At 36.1% G+C, this 23,410-nt stretch overlaps 1 protein-coding gene across 2 annotated transcripts in view; it reads right to left on the reverse strand.

The window, feature by feature from the left end:
* The window catches only part of LOC131427760 (uncharacterized), a 157,046-nt gene that overhangs the window by 131,550 nt on the left and 2,086 nt on the right, over positions 1–23,410 (reverse strand). The gene's annotated exons all lie outside the window — the stretch shown is intronic.

A 23,410-nucleotide genomic window follows, 5' to 3' on the forward strand; every position in this document is an offset into this window, starting at 1 on the left:
ATAACACTATGGGTCTCCGAGGCTCCGTTCGAAAGTCGGTTTTTCCAGCAATTCTAATACCTTTCTATAGAGAAAGGCAAAAAACCTTCTCAGTCCACTAGTGGAATTTTCATATATCTTGAAAAATCACCATAGGGGGGAGTACATGAAATTTTCGAAATCGAGAAAATATTTTGATGCCAAAAGGCTTAGAATTGCATGAAACGTCGAGATTTAGTGTCATACCGAAAATTTTTTTTGAAAAAATCAACTTTTTGGGACTTCTAAGTCCCAGAAGTTGATTTATTCAAAAAAAATTTTATCGAGATGACACTAAATTTCGATGTTTCATGCAGTTTTAAGAGTTTCGGCATCAACAAAATTTTCGATTTTGGAAATTTCATGTACTCTCCCCTATGGTGCTTTTTCAAGATCGACCACCGGGCAGTACCCCTTACGCATGTTCGATTTAGCTCGAATTTTGCATGAAGGCTTTTTTCGAGGTGCTTAAATTTTTGAGCACTAGAGCTTAACGAAAATAGAGGTGATACCAAAATTTTGGCACCCTTAGATATATATATATATATATATATATATATATATATATATATATATATATATATATATATATATATATATATATATATATATATATATATATATATATATATATATATATATATATATATATATATATATATATATATAAGAGCGGTAAAAATCAACGTGTTTTGTCGGTTACGTCACATATACCAAAAGTCACAACCATTTGATCTTCGAACTTGATCAATGGCTTGACAGTAGCTTTCAAACGAGCCCAAGTTTGTTAAAATCGGTTCAACCATCTCTGTGAAAATTGAGCGCATTAAAATACAACGCTTTTTGTCGGTTACGTCACTTATACAATCATATCTCCGGAACCAAAAGTCACAGCCATTTGATCTTCGAACTTGATCAATGACCCGACAGTAGCTTTCAAACGAGCCCAAGTTTGTTAAAATCGGTTCAACCATGTCTGAGAAAGTATGTGCACACACATACACACACATACAGACATTTGCCGATCTCGTCGAACTGAGTCGAATGGTGTATAACACTATGGGTCTCCGAGGATCCTTTTGCTAGTAATATATTTTTCAATTTTGTGCTATTCTTCTCATCACTTGCAACTGCTATTACGTCGAAATTTCGTTTCCATCTTATCAGTAAAGAATGGAATTCCGTTTCTGGTAAATGATAGAATTTGAATTGGCAAATATTCCAACCTTCCATACTTCTGAAAAGTTTATGTGTGTTATATATATATATATATATATATATATATATATATATATATATATATATATATATATATATATATATATATATATGTGTGTGTGTGTGTGTGTTAAACTTTTCAGAAGTATGGAAGGTTGAAATATTTGCCAATTCAAATTCTATCATTTACCAGAAACGGAAATCCATTCTTTACCGATAAGATGGAAACGAAATTTCGACGTAATAGTAGTTGCAAGTGATGAGAAGAATAGCACAAAATTGAAAAATATATTACTAGCAAAAGGAGGTTTGGAACTCCAAGATTTATTTTATTCGCTTGATGGAGCCGACGTAGTAGAGGATAAAAATAATGGAATCGATCCATATAAAATTGCAATCGAAAAATTGAATGCTTATTGTTCTCCTAAGCAGCACGACTGTTTTGTGCACAACGAGTTCTGCAAGTTACTACCGTTCTCATCTCATTTTTTTTTTCATAAATACGTTTATTTCTTAAGGCAGTTTACATAAGTTTTTCTTCGCCGTAGCATCACTTTTACATAATATTCTTAACCTAATTTAATTCTAACATAGTCACAACGTTTTGAATTTATTAAAAGATATTCTCTTATTACTTAAATATCATCTTAGGTAACTCGTCTTTAATTATGAAATCTACTCGGAAATATTATTTGAACCAAACGATTAACTTCTATAAATTATAAAATAAGCTGTTATTTTCAGACATTTTGTTGATAATTTCATAAACTGTTTCGAGTTTGTTTGTATCATTACATTATTTTTATTCTAATTTAGCTATTGGTTGAACTCATGGACGCAGCTGGGATCAGAACTAAGTCTTGAAAGGGGCCTTTATTAAATTGAAACTCCAATTTTCTTTATGAAATGATAAATAAGTTTCATGTATGAAAGGTCACGACAAGCAAGAATGTCTCGTACTGGGATATTGGATAGTCTACCTTGGGTACGCAAAGAATTTATTAGTTGAGATCTGACATCACGATACTCCACGCATGTCCAAACGACATGATCAATATCCCGATAACCTTCTCCGCATGCACAATGATTAGTCTCGGAGAGCCCAATTCGAAGGAGATGTGCATCTAACGTGTAGTGATTGGACATGAGTCTGGACATCACACGAATGAAATCCCTACTCACATCCAGTCCCCTGAACCATGCCTTTGTCGATATTTTCGGAATAATTGAGTGCATCCACCGACCCAGATCATCTTTATCCCAAGAAGCTTGCCAGCTGGCAAGTGTTCTTTGGCGAGACGAGCTATAGAATTCGTTGAAAGCAATTGGTTTCTCATAAATTTCACCCTCAACAGCACCACGTTTGGCTAAAATATCGGCTCTTTCATTGCCAGGAATGGAGCAATGAGCCGGGACCCAGACTATAGTGATTAGATAATTATTGTTCAATATGTTGTTCAGGCACTGCTTTATTTTGCCCAGGAAAAACGGTTCAGTCTTGCCAGTCATGTTTGAGCGAATGGCTTCAATTGCACTCAGACTATCTGTGAAGAGGAAATAATGGTTTGGAATTAATGTGACGATTACACTCAAACTATAATGAACTGCTGCTAGCTCTGCTATATAAACAGATGCAGGTTCTTGAAGCCTAAATGAGGCCGAAACATTATTGTTGAACATACCAAACCCTGTCGCTTCTTCAATTCGCGATCCGTCCGTGTAAAACATTTTCTCAGAGTCAATATGCCTGAACTTACTTGAAAATATTTTTGGGATTTCCGTCGAACGTAGATGATCCGGGATTCCACGCACTTCACGCTGCATGGATGTATCGAAAAATAAAGTTGAGTCAGGGGCACTTAGGATGCTGACACGGATAGGAATATATCTTGAAGGGTTGATTTCCTGTGACATATGGTTAAAATATACTGTCATGAATTTTGTTTGAGATCGAAGCTCGACTAGTCGTTCGAAATTATTAATTACCATGGGATTCAGCACCTCACATCTTATTAGCAGGCGTGATGAAAGCTCCCAAAATCGATCTTTTAATGGAAGAACTCCCGCCAGAACTTCAAGACTCATTGTATGTGTCGAATGCATGCAGCCTAAGGCAATTCGCAAACAAAGGTACTGAATTCGCTCAAGTTTGATAATATGAGAGTTTGCAGCGGAACGAAAACAAACGCATCCATATTCCATCACTGAAAGTATCGTTGTTTCATACAATTCTATTAGATCTTGCGGATGAGCACCCCACCAAGATCCTGTTATTGTTCGAAGAAAATTTACTCTTTGTTGGCATTTCGTTATCAGATACCTAATGTGTCCTCCCCACGTGCATTTGGAATCGAACCACACCCCGAGGTATTTAAAAGTTAAAACCTGTTGGATCATTCTTCCCATCATATGGAGCTGAAGCTGCGCGGGATCATGCTTTCTTGAAAAGACGACTAACTCTGTTTTCTCCGCAGAGAATTCGATACCAAGATGAACAGCCCAATCGGACAAGTTATCTAAGGTATCTTGCAATGGCTTATGCAGATCAATAGCTTTGGGTCCAGTAACTGAGACCACGCCATCATCTGCCAATTGTCTTAGTGTACATGGGGTTACTAGACAGCTGTCAATGTCATTCACGTAAAAATTATAGAGGAGCGGACTGAGGCATGAGCCTTGCGGGAGACCCATGTAACTAATTCTGAGTGTTGCTAAATCGCCATGTGAAAAATGCATGCGTTTCTCTGACAAAAAGTTGTGCAAATAATTATTTATAACCGCTGGGAGTCAATGTTGGTGGAGCTTGTCTGAAAGAACATCAAGGGAAACTGAATCAAATGCTCCTTGAATGTCTAAAAATACAGATGCCATTTGTTGCTTTTGAGCGAAGGCAATTTGGATGTCAGACGAAAGTAATGCAAGGCAATCATTCGTCCCTTTATTTCTACGGAAGCCAAACTGAGTATCTGACAACAAACCGTTAGTCTCGACCCAAGTGTCGAGACGTCGTAGAATAATTTTTTCGAACAATTGTCTGATGCAGGACAACATCGCAATGGGTCTATATGAGTTGTGATTGGAAGCTGGTTTCCCCGGCTTTTGAATGGCGATAACTATCACATGTCTCCATTCAGGTGGAATAATATTTTGCTCAAGAAACTTGTTGAACAATTCCAACAAACGTCTTTTTGCGAGGTCGGGCAGATTCTTCACCAAGTTGAATTTAATTCTGTCCAACCCAGGAGCGTTATTGTTACAAGACAAGAGTGCTATAGAAAATTCCATCATTGAAAATGGGTTATTATTAAAACCATTATTTGGAGGAGATTCCCGTATAATGCGTAGGAACAGAATCTGTGCAAACTTTCCTAGCAAAGTCAAATATCCATCGGTTCGATTATTCATTACTCTCATTGCCTACGTTACGATTCCTCATTCGTCTGGCCGTGTTCCAAAGAGTGCTCATTGAGGTTTCTCTTGACAAACCTTCGACAAAATGTCTCCAATAGCTACATTTTTTGGCTCGAAGTATGCTCTTGTACTTGGTTTCTAAAACCATAAGTTTTTCAAAATTCTGAGGAGTTCCTCCTCCCCGTTTTAGAAACGTCTTGCAAGCATTTTGTTTTGCGAGTTTAGCCTCTGAGCACTCTTTGTCCCACCAGGGGTTGGGAGGCCTTCTGTTAGTCGTTGGCCCAGGAAAGCGTTTAGTTTGGGATTGTTCTGCTGCCTCCAGAATCGAACAAATGAGGAAGTCATATTCTTCAAGTGGAGGGAGCTCTTCCATTGAATTCAAAATACTAGAGATACTACTTTGGTATTTGATCCAGTCGATATTTATTGTCAAATCATATGGAATACTAGCTGAAGTAGCAATGCAATTGCTACTGCTAATTGAGATGATGATTGGTAAATGATCGCTACCGTGTAAATCAGGCAAAATTTAAAGCTATGTTTGAAGTAAGCCATGTTTCGCATAAAGCAAATACATCACATTTTCGACTATGCAATAAAATTTTAAATGAATCAAGTTTTGGCATGATGCTTCGACAATTCCACTGCAGGACAGTGATTGTATTATTTGCGACGGATGATAAATTATCCATCAAAAGATACAAAACCTGAGACAATTGGCCATTGAGCTGATAACTGCTTCAAAAAGGTTCTAGCTATTGGAAGGAATGCCATTATGAGGGTCTTTAAGGGTTCAGATATATTGAATGCTGAGAAAATCAACAATTTCCGAAAACTTCAGTAATCCTGTTGGTGGCTGTGAAATGGAGCTCACTGGATTATTATCTTTTTCTGTGCTAGATCCTGGATTGGTTTGTGAATTTGACAAACCAGGAGGCACAGTCTTTGGTTTTGACTTTTTTTGTTTAACACGGGAATCTTTTTTTGAAGATTAAATTTTAGGTGTCCCTTTTGGTAATTTGGAGGAAGACTTCTTTCTCTTAACTGATTCTTGGGTAGTGATAAACGAATTACCTTCACTATTTTCGTCAGAGTCAGAGTCCTCTGGTTCCTCTAGATTTGAAAATCCGTTTTCGGTTTCCAAAGGGGGGACATCAATTACCGTTTTAAGTTTCTGCATATGTGCGCTTAGACCGTGCTTTTAAAGAAAGCTTAATTTTGTCTTTGTGCACTTTAAATGCAGTGCATACTGAAATATCATCATGAGGACTATTCCCACAATAAATACATTTTTCAATTTCCTTGTTGCAATCATTATCTTTATGAGGCCCTTCACACTTAATACATTTTGGTTTATTACTACAGTAAGTAGCTGTGTGGCCGAATTTTTTGCAGTTCGTACAATTCATTACATTTGGAACAAAAAGCCGAACAGGGAGGCGAATTTTATCGACATAGACATGGGACGGCAACGCAGACCCGGCAAATGTCACTCGAAACGAGTCTGATGGGCGATAAACTTTTTTTTCCTCTTCATGAACTACTGAGTACAGTTGTTTGCACTCCAGTATTTTCACACCCTCAAGCATACACTGAGCTAAATTTTCTTTTTCACATTATATGACATTCTAATGATTTTGCACTATTAGCATTTCCAATAATAGTTACAAGATGTGTTCAACATCATGTCAAATATATGAGATAATCTTATGAAACATAAAACTCTTCTTAACGTTATTTTTACAGGATTTCCATATAACGAATGAAATTTCCAGTCTGAGTCAAATTTATTGGCGCGTCTTATAACCATTACTAGATATCCGTACAACATACATTGAAACAATTTATGAAGCGCATATTATATTCACTTCGAATTTATTTAGATAGGTTCATATATACCATATGACCAGTTTTATAAAATTTATATATATATATATATATATATATATATATATATATATATATATATATATATATATATATATATATATATATATATATATATATATATATATATATATATATATATATATATATATATATATATATATATATATATATATATATATATATATATATATATATATATATATATATATATATATATATATATATATATATATATATATTATATATATATATATATATATATATATATATATATATATATATATATATATATATATATATATATATATATATATATATAACTTTCAATGGAGGTCATACGAATAGCAGATAATTGATAAGCAGATAATAGCAGAACTACTTTTCGTTGAGGATTCAAGCTTTACTAATATTCCATTCGGTAAGGGAGCACCTCATGATATTTGCGAAAGAGAAGTGAGATCCCGAGACTGAAAATAAAAAAAAATGAATCTTACTAGACAGATAGAGTAATGAAATGTACCGGATATATATTTCATGGTCCGTTAACGCATATCCTTGAACGAAGTTGGATGAGCTGTCTTGTCAGCAATTTAAAATTACATTGAGATGCGGAACCTCCTGAAGAAATGGTCTGGAGCAGTTGATGAATATCGAGGACACAACTATTCACGACTTTCATTGGATTTCCATATAAATTATATGGGATATTTTCATAACTTTCATTATGACAACGTCCATTTAGATTTGACGTACACATTAAATAAAGATTATAAGATTCCATATAATTGCTATGAATTATATTCTGCATATGATTCATATGACAAATCTAATGAATATAAATAAGATTTTCATTTCAAGAGTTCTTGAAACGACCAACACCATGCTTGAGTAAATCATCTACCGAAAGACTCGCTTCGGTAACAACACCGTCAATTTCGACATCTTTGGAGGGTATGTAAACTTTATACTCTTTATTGAAATGTTCCGAAGAGACAATATCATTCGCTTGTTTCAAATTATTTACTACAACACGAATTTTATCATTATTTACTTTTATGATCTCTTTGATTGAGGAGAATCGTGATGTCAAACCTTTAGAAATTTGTAAAATGTTTAATGGCTTTGATTTACGTCTAAAAAAGACTATCCAAGGCCCAGAAGAGCTCTCCTGATATTTTTTCGTTCGTGGGGGTATAGGATTCATGCTAGGATTTACGGCCATGGTTTCATCCATTACATTAAAATTTTTAACCAAACTTTAAAATAAAATTTGAAACCAACACTACACAGTACTCAATCAAAAGGAAAAGAAAAAACTTCTACCTTGAAATTGTTGTCTATCTCCGTTGCACTGCCGTGTAAATCCTCGTTGCTCTAGATGTTCTTGTTGGATGTATCTGGACGTTGATACAATGCTGAAGCTCACTGTTGCAATAGAATACAATGTGATGCTACTGCTACCTGACATCCAGCACCACTCGAATTCCGATTTACTTTCGTCTTCGCCAGCTGTAACCAGCGCAGGTCACCGGTGTATACCTGCGTGTTGTATGGCAGTGGAAAGACCGAGTTTTCTTGTCTCCTTCCTTGTGCTCCGCACCGATATGCTTCTGCACCGAAGTGCCTTCGCACCGGTGTGCCTTTGCACTTTCCTGCTTCTATGTGCCTTTGCACTCTTCTTCTTCGATGTGCCTTTGCACTCTCCAGCTCAGCACTTGTGGCTATATATTGCGGCCTGGGTAGAGTTTGGGAAACGCCCTTTGTTGTTTCCTTCACCAGCTTGGCCCAGCACTAGGGCTCTCTTATGAAGCACGACTATACGTTTTAACGGCTGCTGCCAACAGGTCTCTACCTGTAGTTCAACCGTTGTCGTATTTAACGCGTGTGAACCAACCAGCGTTATTAAACTGTACGCTTCTATACACAACCTTCTTGGTTGAACGGCTATTACTGAATGTTCTCATCTCATGAATCATTAGTTAAATTTTTGATGCATTGTACTGATCAAGCCAAGAAATGCGAAGAGTCGAAAATTCAGGATGATTGACAAAATCATTTTCCATGCAAAGATTGAACTTAAAGAAAAACTATTACAAGAAGAAATTTTAACGCTAGAAAAAGTTACAAGAATGGTGAACACTAGAGATGGGCAAAACAGTTCATTTAAAAGAACCGTTCAGTGATGCAGAGTTCTTTTGAAAGAACTAGTTCTCCAGAGCCGTTCGTTCGTTATATTCATAGTTGATTTGTTTGTTTAAAGCCTAAACAAGAACTAACTTTTGTAAGCCTAAGCGAGGAAAAAAAGGACCCTCGAAGTAGAACTAAGGTTTCGTGATGAAACTTTCTTATTAGTACCGTTCTTGAAAAAAGGTTGAGCGAGCTCAAAAAACAAAAAAAGATCCCTCGACTTTGAACTGAGGAACTACCGTTCTCGGAAAAAGAACTATAGCTCGTTCATTCTTTCAAAAGAACTAGTTCTTTTGAACCGTTCGCGAACGAATTGCCCATCTCTACTTTCGATGCAAATATTTGTTCGGTTCTCGCAAAATACATATTTTCTGAACGATTTTCGTAATGTTAAGTCGGTTCGGTTCAAATATGTATACTTAAACTGCTTTTCTAAATTTAATTGTATTCATCCGATATTGACATATTAAGAGTTGTACGTTAATTTAGTAACATGATAAATTTGTACATGCTTTTGGTTGTAAACTCAAGCAAGTTGAGATGTAAATTTACATGATTTTATCTTAGCGACCCTTATTACGAGTATCACTACACGATGAAAACCAAGTGAAATGATTTTTACCTTATTATCGGTATCACCTCACGGTGAAAACGAAGTGAAGTGAATAACGAAACCTACTTAGATGAGCTTGTTGTTATTACGAACATCAAATCATCAAAAAAAATTTTGGAAAAAATGATATTTTTCACTACAGTGATTACTTCACAAAGCGTGATACCGGTAATAGGTAAAATCAAGTGAAGTGATATGTGAGTGAAGTGAAAGCCGTAATAATTAAGAAATCCGCGCAAAAAACTTCGTTTATCTGTCGATTCCAGAACTCTGTCACAACATTCGAAACTACTGAAGTGTACCGCATAATGGGCGACGTAGAATAACATTATAATTTGGTAGAGGTGCGATGAACAAGAACTCATTGCGTGGTTATATACTAAATGCACTTGAAAATTTTAATATGGTAGTTATGTTTTTACTACATATTTGAGAATCACATGGATGTACTTGGAATGCATGCACAAAAGTTCATTAATCTTATTTATTATTTGTATATTTCTGCATCATATTTATTGATGAAAGAAAATGAGAACCTTTGACGCCGATAAACATATTTTAATACCCAAGAGCAACTAAAACAAATAATTAGTGATAGTAACCAAACGTTGAATTTCCACAGAAAAACCGGAACCATTCCGTTCATATTCCGCGAAGGATTAGAAAGCGGCTTGCCGAAGTAAATTCAATATCTGTATCACCTCATTAATATTTAACATTTGCAAAGTATTTTTTATGCTCGAGAAATGATTGATATTGTTTTTAGATTAAAATTAAAGAAATAAAAACATCTAGATGGAAGGAAACCGACAAAAAATTAAACAGTTCAAATCAGCGATGAAAGCGTTCTCATATTTGTGTGACGAAGTCATTTAGTAGGGCTTATAATATAATGATTGTATTTCCATGCACTAACGATCGGATACCATGGCCTTGCGTCGAAGTTAGCGACTTCCACTTCAAAAGCGTAGGTTTGAAACTGTTTCGTCTTAACAAACATGTTCAATATAATTCATAACTAATTTAGCCTTCAAGTATGCAATCAAGCTCTTCCCCTAAAATATTTTTATGGCAAATTTCATACGCCTAAATATTGGCGATAAATACATTAAGTTTGTGATTCTATTTTCAGATCAGCACGACTAAATCGTAGTAATCAAAATTGGGTACAAATAGACATCATGAAAGAAATAGGGTATAAACTAATATTCTTGTGGTATTGTTTTGGTATCTCAAATGGCTCAACTTGTTATGAATCTGGTATGAATGGTGTTTTTGGTATTCAGTTTTGATATTTTAGCTTTTAATTCAACCTAACCAATTCCAAATAAAACGATTTAGTTATTCTGAAAAAAATGAGATAACATGGTCTTCGTTTGATATTCTCTTCTGATCGGGTTACCCACTTTCACACATCTCTGAAGATTTTCCTTGTTTAATCGAAGTTTACATAAAAAAATATAGTAGTAATCACTTTGAAATCGATTTTCTTCTACCCCGAGTTTACTTTTATTGCTGATATCTATTTGTAATATTAAATAAACGAAAAAAATGTTGCAAATCACTACTACCGATATGAAAATTTTCGGAAGAACCCTCCTTTTCTTGATTCCATTTTTCATTTGTAGGTGTCGCTACCGGTAATTCAGTTTTGCGAAAACGTGCCAATAGCTCAAAACCCTTTTAAATAAAGACAAAAAATAGACTTCGGTTTCGGTTGACGTCGGTAGTTCTGTTTTTAAGTATAAGTAGGCGACAAACAGGGATGCCAGGTTCACAGATTAATCTGTGTTTCACAGATTTTTAACTTTCTGCACAGATTTTAAAAATGGCACAGATTTCACAGATTTTTGGAAATGATCACACATTCTGAAAGAAATCACAGATTTTAACAGATTTTTTAAATCGAGCACAGTTTAGCACCAAAAAGTAAAGAGCGTGTTGAGGTCGTCAAATGGTGAGATAACTAAGTCCTCACAAGTTCCTATCTAATGCCTCCCCGAGCGTCTATGATGACATTTGGTCAATAGAACGGCGTCGACTGGGTGCTATCGCCTTCTGCGTAAGTAGCAGAATGAGAGGGGGCGAAATGGCTTGTAGTTTGAAGCTCATCCTAAAGTGCAATATCTATGGTAGTATATTGCCACATGTGGTTCTGTTGTTTGTTGCATTATTTGTTATATACTGAATTGAATTATATTACATTGTATTATATATTGTTGTTATTATTATTATTGGTGTTATTATTGTTATTATTATTATTGCTATTATTACAATTATTATTATGATTAACAAAGAAATATTATATTTCCTGCAGTACTGCGACGAAAGAAGAGCATAACTTACACTGCGACATTAACTGTTATTCATTGTATCATAGCATATTATTTCATATAGTATCTTCTGTTATGTTATATTATGTTGTATGGTATTATACTGCATTTCATTATATCATATTATACTGTATTATATTACATTATATTACAAGTATATGTATTGTGTTATATTGTATTATGTTATAGTATATTGTCAGAATATATTGTGTAATGTAATATTATAATGTGCTTTATTATATTATATTATACTGTGTTATATTATGTTACATATTATTACATTACATTATACTATATTATGTTATATCACAGAGAACAGATATCCAACAGACATTCATACGTGCAAAGTCGTGTGCAACGGTGATTTTTAACGGATTTTCACTTGTATGCTTTACAAAGCTTTTTAAAAAATGTTTGTACTAGCTTGGTAGTATACTGTATTGCATTAAATTATGTTATATTATATTATATTATGATATATTGTGTTATGTTTAATGAATTATATCATATTATATTGTTTTGTATTGCATTAGAATGTGATATATTATATTGTACTGTATTATATTTTTTTTTTTATTTAAAAGATATTTTTATTCAGGCCTATTTGCGTACAAGCTTTACGTGGCCGAATTAGCCGATTTTTTAAATGAGGGTTGAGGGGCACTTTGTTCGTGGCTCGTCTAGTCATCCATTGCCGCATCGGTGGTTTTGTTATTGATTTCCGTCTTCTTTTCGTTTTCCTTGATGTTCGCAGTCTTGAGCTCGTTGCTAGTTGCTGTAGATGAACATTGTTGTACATTGGTTGCAGTTGCTGGTTGGTTTGATGGTGAAACAGGAGCACTGCGCTCACTAGTTTCCATTGTTGAACGATTGACCTTGTCTTTGGTTGAAGATGTCCTTTTCGCAGTTTCGGTGCAAGGTTTACCGTAGTGTGCAGGTTGTTCACAAACTGGCATGTAACCAGCTGATTTTCATAGGTAATCAGCGTTTTACACGGATGTGTCCCACCTTAACCACAAATGATGTAAGATGGAATTGCCTTACGTAGATGCATACATACCACTCGCGCGCCATTCCGGATACCGGGGGAAAATTCCGCCATACTTCCCTTTCGATGGAAAGGATTTCACCGTACCGCGACATATTCTCCCGAACGTACGTATCGGTGACCAGCGGGGGGAGGTCATGCACGCGTACTTCTATGGCATTGTCCACCATGTGCACAGGGATTTTGTATTCAATGTTATCACACTCAACACTGTGCACCTCGCTGTTAACCGAAGCGAATGCAATTGCATCGCTTTCACGTTTAAACATAATGTACACACAGTTAGACGCCTTGTTGAATTGAATCTCAGTTACTTTATTAGCGTCTAGATGCATTCGTTCTTTAAGTAAGATTTCAATTTCATTTGCTGCTGGTCTAACTGTGCAACACTTGAAATCTATACAAATTGAATTTGGTCTTGTAGGCCAAGATTCCGGCTTTGTTAAATCGTATTTGACCATTCCGTACACTCTATTGTTCACTGTACTGTATTGTCTTTGTTTCTGTTGTTTCGACCGTAAATGATTTGCGACCTGAGTCACGTGGGGGAAGCTTTGTGTTTTTACCTCAAGGTCTGAAATGAGTAAGACGCACCCTTCTAACAAACAAACCATCAGGCGGGTTTAAGCTGGTACATCGAAATTCTTTATTATATGGACGGATGCTCTTGCTGGAAGGTGCCGGGTCCTCAAAACCCATTTTGGCCTTCTTAACAGCAATTATATGAAAGCTATCTGATAATCAAATTCGGATCTACTGTAAGTCTACCCGCATACATTGGTAATGTCTTGAACTGATGGTGGCTTCAAACATACATACATACACAAAAAGTAAAGAGCGTGTTGATTGTGAGACCTTTTTTTTGCTCATCAAAATGATTTCGATCTTCTTTTCTGCTCACCAAAGCGATTTTGATCTGCTATGGTACGGGAAACGTGCACAGATTTTCACAGACAGGTTTTTGGCTTGATCACAGATTTTTGGAAAAATGACCTGGCATCCCTGGCGGAAAATACTTTAGTGATTAATTTTCAATGAATTTTCATGAAAACTGTAAACAAGTTTTCACATTGATAAAATCATTTTTCGGCTAATGTAATATAATCGGCGGCATGATTAAAATGTCTTTTTCGGCGTGTCGAACACAGGTCTAGGTCTACTGCTGCAGTAAATTTAACCCTGATTCCGACAAAATATGAGGATGTGGCGCTGTGGTACCAAACTATTGATGAATGCGATGAGGTAAATGATAACCAAACCTAGGCGATAGTTAGGACACCTGCGTCTGTTGTTTTCGTTTCGTGCAAGTGGGTCTTTACTGTAAAGACTGATGCTGATAACAAATCAGTTCGTTACAAGGCTTGCTTGGTCGCGTAAGGGATACATGCAGAGAAAGCACATAGACTACCAGGAAACTTTCGCAGTAGTCGTCAAGTTAACAACCATTCGAGCAATTCTGGCAGTAGCAAATAAGCATAATTATGAGGTACATCAAATGGATGTTCGTACGGTTTTTCTAAATAGAACGTTGACAGAGGTGTACATGCATGTACCGGAAGGCGTTAAATCGAAACCAAATTAAGTGTGTTTATTGAAACGTTTATTATACTTTCTGAAGCAATCGTCAAGGTGTTAGAAAAACGGTTTCAATAGTTTTCGAAAAGATCAAGACTTGATTTGTTCATGTCACGACTACTGTCTCTATGTGCGCCAACAGAACACGGAGACTGTTTACATCATTGCGTGGATGATTTGCTGATTGTGACAAAAACAAGATTGACAGTTGAATCGATAAAGAAAATGTTCCAGAATAAGATTGACATGGCTGATATGGGTGAACTACATCACATTTTAGATATCAAAGTGGTAAAATATCAAACAATTTGCATCATGCAGAAGTCAAAGTAGTCGATGGAAAAGCTAAAATATTATATATTCAATTCCAACAAAAAGAAGCCGAAATCCCAACGAAGTCTCTCGCTACTCCATTGTTTAAGGAGTTGCGACAGATGATTGGATTACGGGAAATGAACTGTGAGGGGATAAAGAACGAACAAATCGTAGTAGCAGTTGTTTAATTGATGACATGAGATTTAAAACAATTTTTTAATTTATTTCCCGTCGAACGTATCGCTTAAACATTATTTGTTCGAATTTATGTTTTCAGATAGCAGAATTGCCCAACGACTAAGTGGTTAACGTTTCTCTCTAATATTTTTCTGAGTACTTAACCTACAATCAACGGAGTTCGACACACATTCGCTTTACCTCAAAAAAGTTAATTAGTTAGTTTTCTTTATTAAAGCGACTTTCAGCCGGTGGCTGGTTCGTCTCTGTCCTCAAAAAAGATATATCACCCAAAATTAAATATTTCTGTTAAGCAAAAATTGAGCAAATGCACAGATTGTCATCTCATCCTTTGAGTCAATGCACTGAAAAGAGATCCTTCTCTAATGGCTTCGACATAATAGATATTTTCTCTTTTAGTGTGTGATTCTTGCTTTCTGTAATCGATCGAGCTCACTTTTTCTTCTAGAGTTGTTCTTTCGATAGAGTAGGATATATTTACAATTTGTATTTAGTCCAAGTAACCAAACGTTCGTAAAAAAGACTTGGCTTAAGCAGCATACATAGCATACATACATACGACGCAACAGAAAAAAAACTTTGAAGCAATTCTTTGTACAGATTTTAAGCAGCGAGAAAGTTTTCTCAGAACTTGTTCTGTATGTTCAAGTGGCCATAAAGTACCACGCGTAATTTAGAGCTCTAATAAAGTGGACATTTTCCTTGGTTACTTGGAGAGACGTCGCTTAAATTTTAATTTGATATTGATCTTGCCAATTTGAGCATTCTTCTTAAAATATAAAGTAGAAAATGGCAGTATAAATCCATTATGATAAACATATTGAACATTGATACCTAATAGCCACTTATTATGTGCGCTAAATCATTAGAAAGCAAGGAAAATCTATTAGTTTGACCCTGGCGCTTCTACAGAACAATCTTTTCATTGATTCATTCAAAAACTTTCTGATTTGTTAAACTCGCGCTCACAATGACCAATATTATTTATCTAACTCAATTACACACAATGCATCAGCTAGTAAACGATATCAGAACTTTTTCTTCTGCCTATAGCGGTTTTCTAGAACAGTCATATGCATTCCGTTATTGAGTCATATATATATATATATATATATATATATATATATATATATATATATATATATATATATATATATATATATATATATATATATATATATATATATATATATATATATATATATATATATATATATATATATATATATATATATATATATATATATATATATATATTTATATATATATATATATATCTTCTCTACTGTTGAATACGAAGCCGTTCCTAAGTTTACGTGATCGGAATAACGGTTTCTCTTATTCAAATTGATTTCGCAAATTTTCAATGGCTGCTCTCGTGCCGGGGCGTCATTGCATTTGCATACGTATACTTTTCAACTCGAATGTTAAAACGTTTTAGATCACCAGGAGAAAAATTCTGTTTTTACTTTTCTTCTCTCTCACCGCTAGTCTAATACCATAACGAAGTCGTAGTGCATCGATGTTACGCAGCGTGTCAGATCAATGTTTTATTTGAAATATGGCAATAGAATAATAAATAGAACGTTAAAAATTCAAATGACAGTGGCCTTCAATATACTATTCTTTAACTTGATAATGAACAATGAATTCATTTAAATATACTCACACACACAAATTTTGAATTTTACAGGTGATCTAATCCCACATATGATGCATCTCATTACGACTTAATTTGTCAAATGACAGAAAATTTGCAATGACTTAATGCAGGATTAGCCTGAATTTTACTGGTTCCGACTGTTATTTCTATTCGGCTAGCAAGTGCAACTGCTTGAATTTATGTGTAAGAAAAGCTGATGCGTGCTTCCATGGCTCAGTGTATTGATGGACGTACTTTGCGATCCAATGATTCTCGGATCAAGTCGCCGCTCTCACTGTCAGTAGTTTTCTTTTATTTCATTTAATTCCATGTACATGTTCTTGAACGTATATTTACGTGAAATGCGACGCTCCATTTATGTACATCATCTTATAAGATCTAAAATCACGAGTTTTTTTTCGAATCGCAATGAGAGACCAGAGAATCAAAAATAAGCCCAAGTTTCTTATTGAAAAAAATAATACAATGTTGAAGAGGAATATATTTACGATATGCACTTATGGTTATGAGACTCTGCATCTGCACTCATGACAATGAAACTGAAGTTCCGCATTGATTTTAGTCTCCTCCTGATCTGTCAAATTTTGATGTTCTTCACAAAACTGAAAAAATCTCATTCCATTACAGAAATTACAGAAATTATGTGATAGATAAATTCTTTATTTTTACGTTTAATCTTGCACAGTACAGTCCATTATTCAATTTGTTCCACAATTTGCTGATTTGTTGATTGGTATACGATATTAGATTTTTTTTAATGCAACATTTATCTGGTTAGTATTATGCAATTATGTCATTTGTTCAATTATTTTAATACACCTTTAAGCGTGTGGTTCGAAATGACGAATCACATCGATCAAGTACGCATGTGAAATCTCCACAGAAAACAACGCGTTGCGCGCCAAAAGATTTTCTTCCATTTTCATACAAAACAATTTTATGGATTTTTTCCCCTTTTCCGGCAAATTTTCATAATTTTTTTGATGTGCGAACCCGGCGGTGGTAGAAACTAACCAAACAAAAAATAATCATGTAAATCAGTCCATCCGTTCTTAAGTGATGCGATTACAAAGAATGACCTCTGCATATTATATATATATATATATATATATATATATATATATATATATATATATATATATATATATATATATATATATATATATATATATATATATATATATATATATATATATATATATCCCTCGTAAACGACTTAACTCGATAAGAAATGGTCGAAAGCTTTATTGCTATCGACTTTGAATTTTTTAGTACGTTCCGTTTTATTTAAAGGTAGTTATTGATAGCGTCATAGATTGTCATTAACATATTAGTATTTATAAACTTCAGTCTAATGCATTGTTTAACATATTATGATACGCGTTTATGCGTTTGGCATATTATGTTTGAGTCGGACTGTTTAAAAATCATATCAATTGAAAGCTGCAAGGTATTTAATTAATATATCAAAAGTATGTCGAAACTAGACTATGTCTAGTAACCGTAGTTTGTTGTCAAATTTCTGGAATAGGTGGACGGAAAACGTTACTAAAACAAATTGTGGGAAAAGGTGTAGGAAAGTGGGTGATGTTTAAAAAGATTTCCTAATGCAGAAAGTTGAAAATAGTAGAAAATTTTATTGACTTAACAATTTTGTCTAATTTGTGTTCCATTCAATGTTTGGCATGATAGCGACTGAAAATTTGATTTAGATTTATTTCAATCTAATCTGAATTACCTCTAATGTTTTTGTGATTTTCTGCGGTATGTTTGATTAATATTAATCAATAATTCAGAAATGGAATATGAATTTCGAAGAATTGAGATTCAGTGTTATTTACACATTTGGAAAATTTTAGTTTTTATAGTTGGATTTAAAGCTTATTTGATAAATTTTGATCAAAATTGATCATATTTGTCAGCTTGCACTAGGCCTAACATCCAAATAAAATTTGCATGTGTATAAATAATATAAAATTTTATCCGAAATTTTCAAATATACTGGACAGTTCATTGTCAAATTAAAAAACATTAATTTCAAAAGTTTATCTATAGATTGTTTACAGCACTTAAATGATTCTTTACTCTTTCAAATGGATTGAAAAAGTATCAGCATCTCAATTGGAAAAAATAGCAGAAATGTAGTCATATTATTCCGAACAAAATTTCGTATTACAAACATTTTCAGTACTCGAACCGCTTCAATGAAATCGAAAATATTCAAACAATAATTTATAGTTTCATTTTTCGTGATTGTAAAATCTAGTATCACATTGTTAAGATCTCGATCAAGAAGTCGAACGCGATACGTAATGCCATAATTCAGTCGAATCGACTTCAAACATAATCGTTTCGAGAAACTCGATTCGAGAGGCATAATGTCAGCCCAGGTTTGAAACTGACTCGAACTAGGATCGAAACTAACTTCAAACAAGCGGTTTGACAGCAGTTAGGATGGAAACTGGGTTCGGTTTTGTTGTAATCGAAGTAGTCATTCAATATCTAATCAACGAATATGAGACTACACAATGTCTTAGCAACGCCTATCAACGTAGGTTGTTGATTCAAATAAATTTTCATTATTCATTAGTCAATCCATATAACCAGTTGTATGTTTTTACTCTGCAACAGGTTATGGGCCCAGACACTAGAAGAAAGAAGATTAATCCAAGAATAATCATCTTACGATGAACAACGGAGGAAGAGATGGCAATGCAGCCGGTGCTGGAGTACCAGTAGCAGGAAACAATCGTTTCAGCGGAGTCGCTTTACCGTTGATTGAGAAGCTCAAAGGACGAGAAAAATATGCCACATGGGCACTCGCCATGAAGATGACGCTCATTCGTGAGGGATCCTGGAACGCTGTGTCGGTGACTGAAGGTCAAGAAATCGACGAAGAGTTTGCGAGTTATGGCTACCATCTGTTTGAGTCTGGAGACGACTCATTAAACTGCGGTATGCTTCTTTTCAGGACAACGGTCTAACACGAAAAATCGGTTCGCTGAGGAAGCTAACGTCGATTCGTTTGGACGAAGGCAAAGGTGGAGGCAAAAGTAATGCGGCAAAGAAGGACGACACATGCCACAACTGCAAAAAGCATGGGCATTTTGCAGCAAAGTGTCCGGATAAGAAAAACCTAACCACACAAAAAACGTCTGGCAAAGCTATGTGCAGTGCTTTTGCGATAGGCAAGGTAAGCGGTAAAGAGTGGTATTTCGATTCTGGTGCCACATGCCACATGTCTCGTAGTGGCAACAGGTTTGTAACGCAACAGCACATAGCGCATCCAGTGGCAACAGCAAACAACGGTAGTATGATGTCCGTCGCGAAGGGACTGGTCAGGCTTGATCTCAAAGAAGGACCCATCGAAATAAAGGAAGTGCTGCAGATTCCGGTACTAGCTACCAATCTACTGTCGATCGTGGAAAATTTGTCAAAAGGGGTTGACTGTGTATTTCAATGAAGAGGGATGTGAAGTTCGAGTGAGTGATGGCAACGTGATCGCATCTGGTACACAGGTAGGCGGCCTGTATATGCTTAACCAAAGGATTGAGGAAGCGCTACTGAGCACCAGCGTTTGGCATAGACGACTCGGACATCTCAATCGTCAAAGTATGAGGAAACTGGTGAGGATGGCAGAAGGTTTCAAAGTGGCAAATGACGTCACACCAGAGTGCATCGCTTTCATTGAGAGTATGCATGTACGTAACCCATTTTCTTCCAGTGTATCGCGTGCCGAAGGGCTACTGGGTTTAGTCAACTCGGACTTGGTTGGACCCATCGAAATTTTTTTTTCTCTCAGTGGCAGCCGTTACATGATGACGTTTATCGACGATGCAAGTCGAAAGGTTTTTGTCTATTTCCTGAAACATAAGAAACAAGCTTCTGAAACATACGAAAATTTCAAGTTCATGACTGAGCGCCAAACAGGAAGAAAGCTAAAGGCTTTGAAAACGGACAACGGAACCGAGTACGTCAACAGAACCTTCAGAACAAGCATGATGAAAGATAGAGTGCGCCGCGAAAAGACTTGTCCGTACACCCCTCAGCAAAACGGAGTAGCGGAAAAGATGAACAGGATACTCATCGAGAAAGCCAGAAGTATGCTGAATGATTCACGCTTACCAAAGAAATTTGGGCCGAGGTGGTTTCAACAGCGGCGTACCTTGTTAATAGAAGCCCGACGAAGTCAATCATGACAACACCGGAAGAATCTTGGACCGGTAGAAAATCCGATTTACATCATTTGAGGATTTTTGGTACGATAGCATATGTTCACATTCCTAAGGAAAAAGAAAGAAGTTCGACACAAAATCACAGAAAACAGTTTTCGTGGGACATACAGAATCAAGCAAGGGATACCGATTGTTTGATCCGATAAAGCGTGATATGCTGATTAGTCGTGACGTGATCATTGTTCAAGAGGGAGAACCACAAGATGTAATCAAAATGAACGAAAGTCAGCAGCAGATAGAGTTCATAGAGTTCAATTGATGAACCGAGCTCAACACAACGTTCACTTGTGGAACCGGATATCAACGATGATATCTACAACAATGTAACTGAAGATTTAGCAACATCCAGCAGCAATTCAAGTGATTCTGAGGTTCTGGATGCCGACAACGAGCCTGCGTTTCCCTCGCAACTTGTTAGACCAATTGTAGAGGAGCAAAGGTTTGGGCACAGCGACCGGGAGCGCCAAATTCCAGATAAGTATTCCGATTACGTTACCTATAGTTCGTTTTCTGGTGACGTTGTTCAAAGCGAGGACCATCTGGTGACATTGAGCGGTACAAGGCGCGTCTGGTCGTCAAAGGGTGCTCACAGCGACCTAGCATCGATTACGACGAGGTGTAGTCCTCCGTTTATTCCACCATTCGTTACCTACTGGCGCTGTCAATTAAGAATGATCTAGATGTAGAGCAAATGGATGCTGTTACTGAATTTCTCCAAGGAAATCTGTCGAACGAGGTCATTTACATGGAACCACCGACATGGTTTGCTGTTACTTCAAAGCAAGTCTGCCGGTTACGAAAAGCACTTTATGGGCTCACAGTCGAGCCGTGTTTGGAACAACCAGTAGGACAAAGCGCTGAAAGAATTCGAATTAGAACAATCAAATGTTGATCCGTGCCAGTATTTCCGAATCAAAGATAAAAAAAAAAAATTTCGTTACTATTTATGTCGACGATTTCATGATATTTACGAACAATGACAAGCTGAAGCAAAAGTTGAAATCGTTCCTTCATAGTCGCTTTAGAATGAAGGATCTTGGTGAAGCGCGTTTCTACATTAGCACTGAGAATTACGCGAGACAATAAGAACGGAAAACTGTGGGTGGATCAGGAGCACTACATCGACAGCATTTTGCAACGATTAAATATGGTAAACTGCAACCCAGTATCCAAGGATGGTTTTTATCGTATCATAGAACGTTCATCGGCAACTCTTCAACGATTGAATCAGTGCCATCAAAGAGAGTTGGAAATCATCGCAACAACAAAAACCCGGCATGGCTCATTTAACATAGAATCGACACCAGTGCGAGAGCGAATTTCTCTCGATGACATTTCTGAGAATCAAAGGTTGGCACGCCGCTGTGGGGATTTTCTCTGAAGCAACAAACGGTCGCTTATTCTCGTTTCGCGATCCGATTCTATACAGGCAGTTGATAGTTGCGATAGAATCATTTTACTATTGCCGCTTATTCTAACTATGTGCATATAATCTTTGTATAAATTGTGTCTATGAAAATGTCTGTGAATGCTCCACACAAGGATTTTGAAATATTGCAACCTAGTATGAGAATCATCAAGTTGAATCATCGACTCGATTTTCTGCGATAATTGTCAACTTGCGATTCTCTCTTGGGAAATTCCACACAGCAACGATCATTATCAGACTGTAATTTTTTTAAGGGCCGAGAAATACTCAGAGTATGAAGTGGAGCGAAGGAATGTAGAAAAATTCTCTCGCGGTTCATGCATTGAGAGACTCGAGTTCTTGTAGCATCTTCTATCGGATTGAAAATGTTGTATACAATATAGATAGCAATATAGCAGCTTCTGTGAAATTTTCGGCAATCACCGCCAGTATCCACGCCAGCAGAGGCGAGTGTCATATTGGATAAATTAATGTCTCCGACGACATTGGAAGAAATACGCGAAATAAAGCAGATTCCCTACCAGGAGGCAGTGGGCTGTCTCACCTATCTGGCGCAGGCAACGCGTCCCGATATAGGTTTCGCTGTTAATCAAGTCAGCAAATTCAACGCAAATCCTGGACGTAATCACTGGACAGCGGTCAAGCGTATCATACGGTATGTGCGAGAAACACGTTCAAATCGCCTAACATATTCGAAGGCAAATTGCACGAATCTAGTAGGTTTTACAGATGCTGATTGGGGAGGAGAACCGGACTCTAGAAAATCCACTACAGAATACACTTTCACGTTCATGGGAGGAGCTGTATCATGGAACGTTAAGAGGTAACCAACAGTTGCATTGTCTTCGTGTAAAACAGAATACATCGCGCTTTCCCGAACAATACAGGAAGCACTTTGGTGGCATCAGTTCCAGTCACAGATTTTTGGAGTGCAAAAGATTCCCATCCGATGTGACAATCAATCAGCAATCTGTATCGCGCAGAACCAAGGTTATAATCCATGGAGAAAACACCTAGATATCAAGTATCACTTCGTCCGAGATGTCCTAGATCAGGGAGTAGTCGAGCTGGGATACGTGAACACTAAACAGCAACCTGCAGATGGGTTCATCATCAATATTGGTATCAATATTATTGCAATTTGTTGGTCTGCTTAGTTTATGATCAAACTCATTTACGAAGTGATTATCAGCTTGAAAATGCCCAGATGAGCCACTGTGACATTTTCGAAGTTTTCTTTAAGGGCACTGTGTGCTCTCCCGCGCCCTCAAAAAGCC

Source organism: Malaya genurostris, chromosome 2 (genome assembly GCF_030247185.1).
Source record: "Malaya genurostris strain Urasoe2022 chromosome 2, Malgen_1.1, whole genome shotgun sequence".
Classification (NCBI taxonomy): Eukaryota; Metazoa; Arthropoda; class Insecta; order Diptera; family Culicidae; genus Malaya; species Malaya genurostris.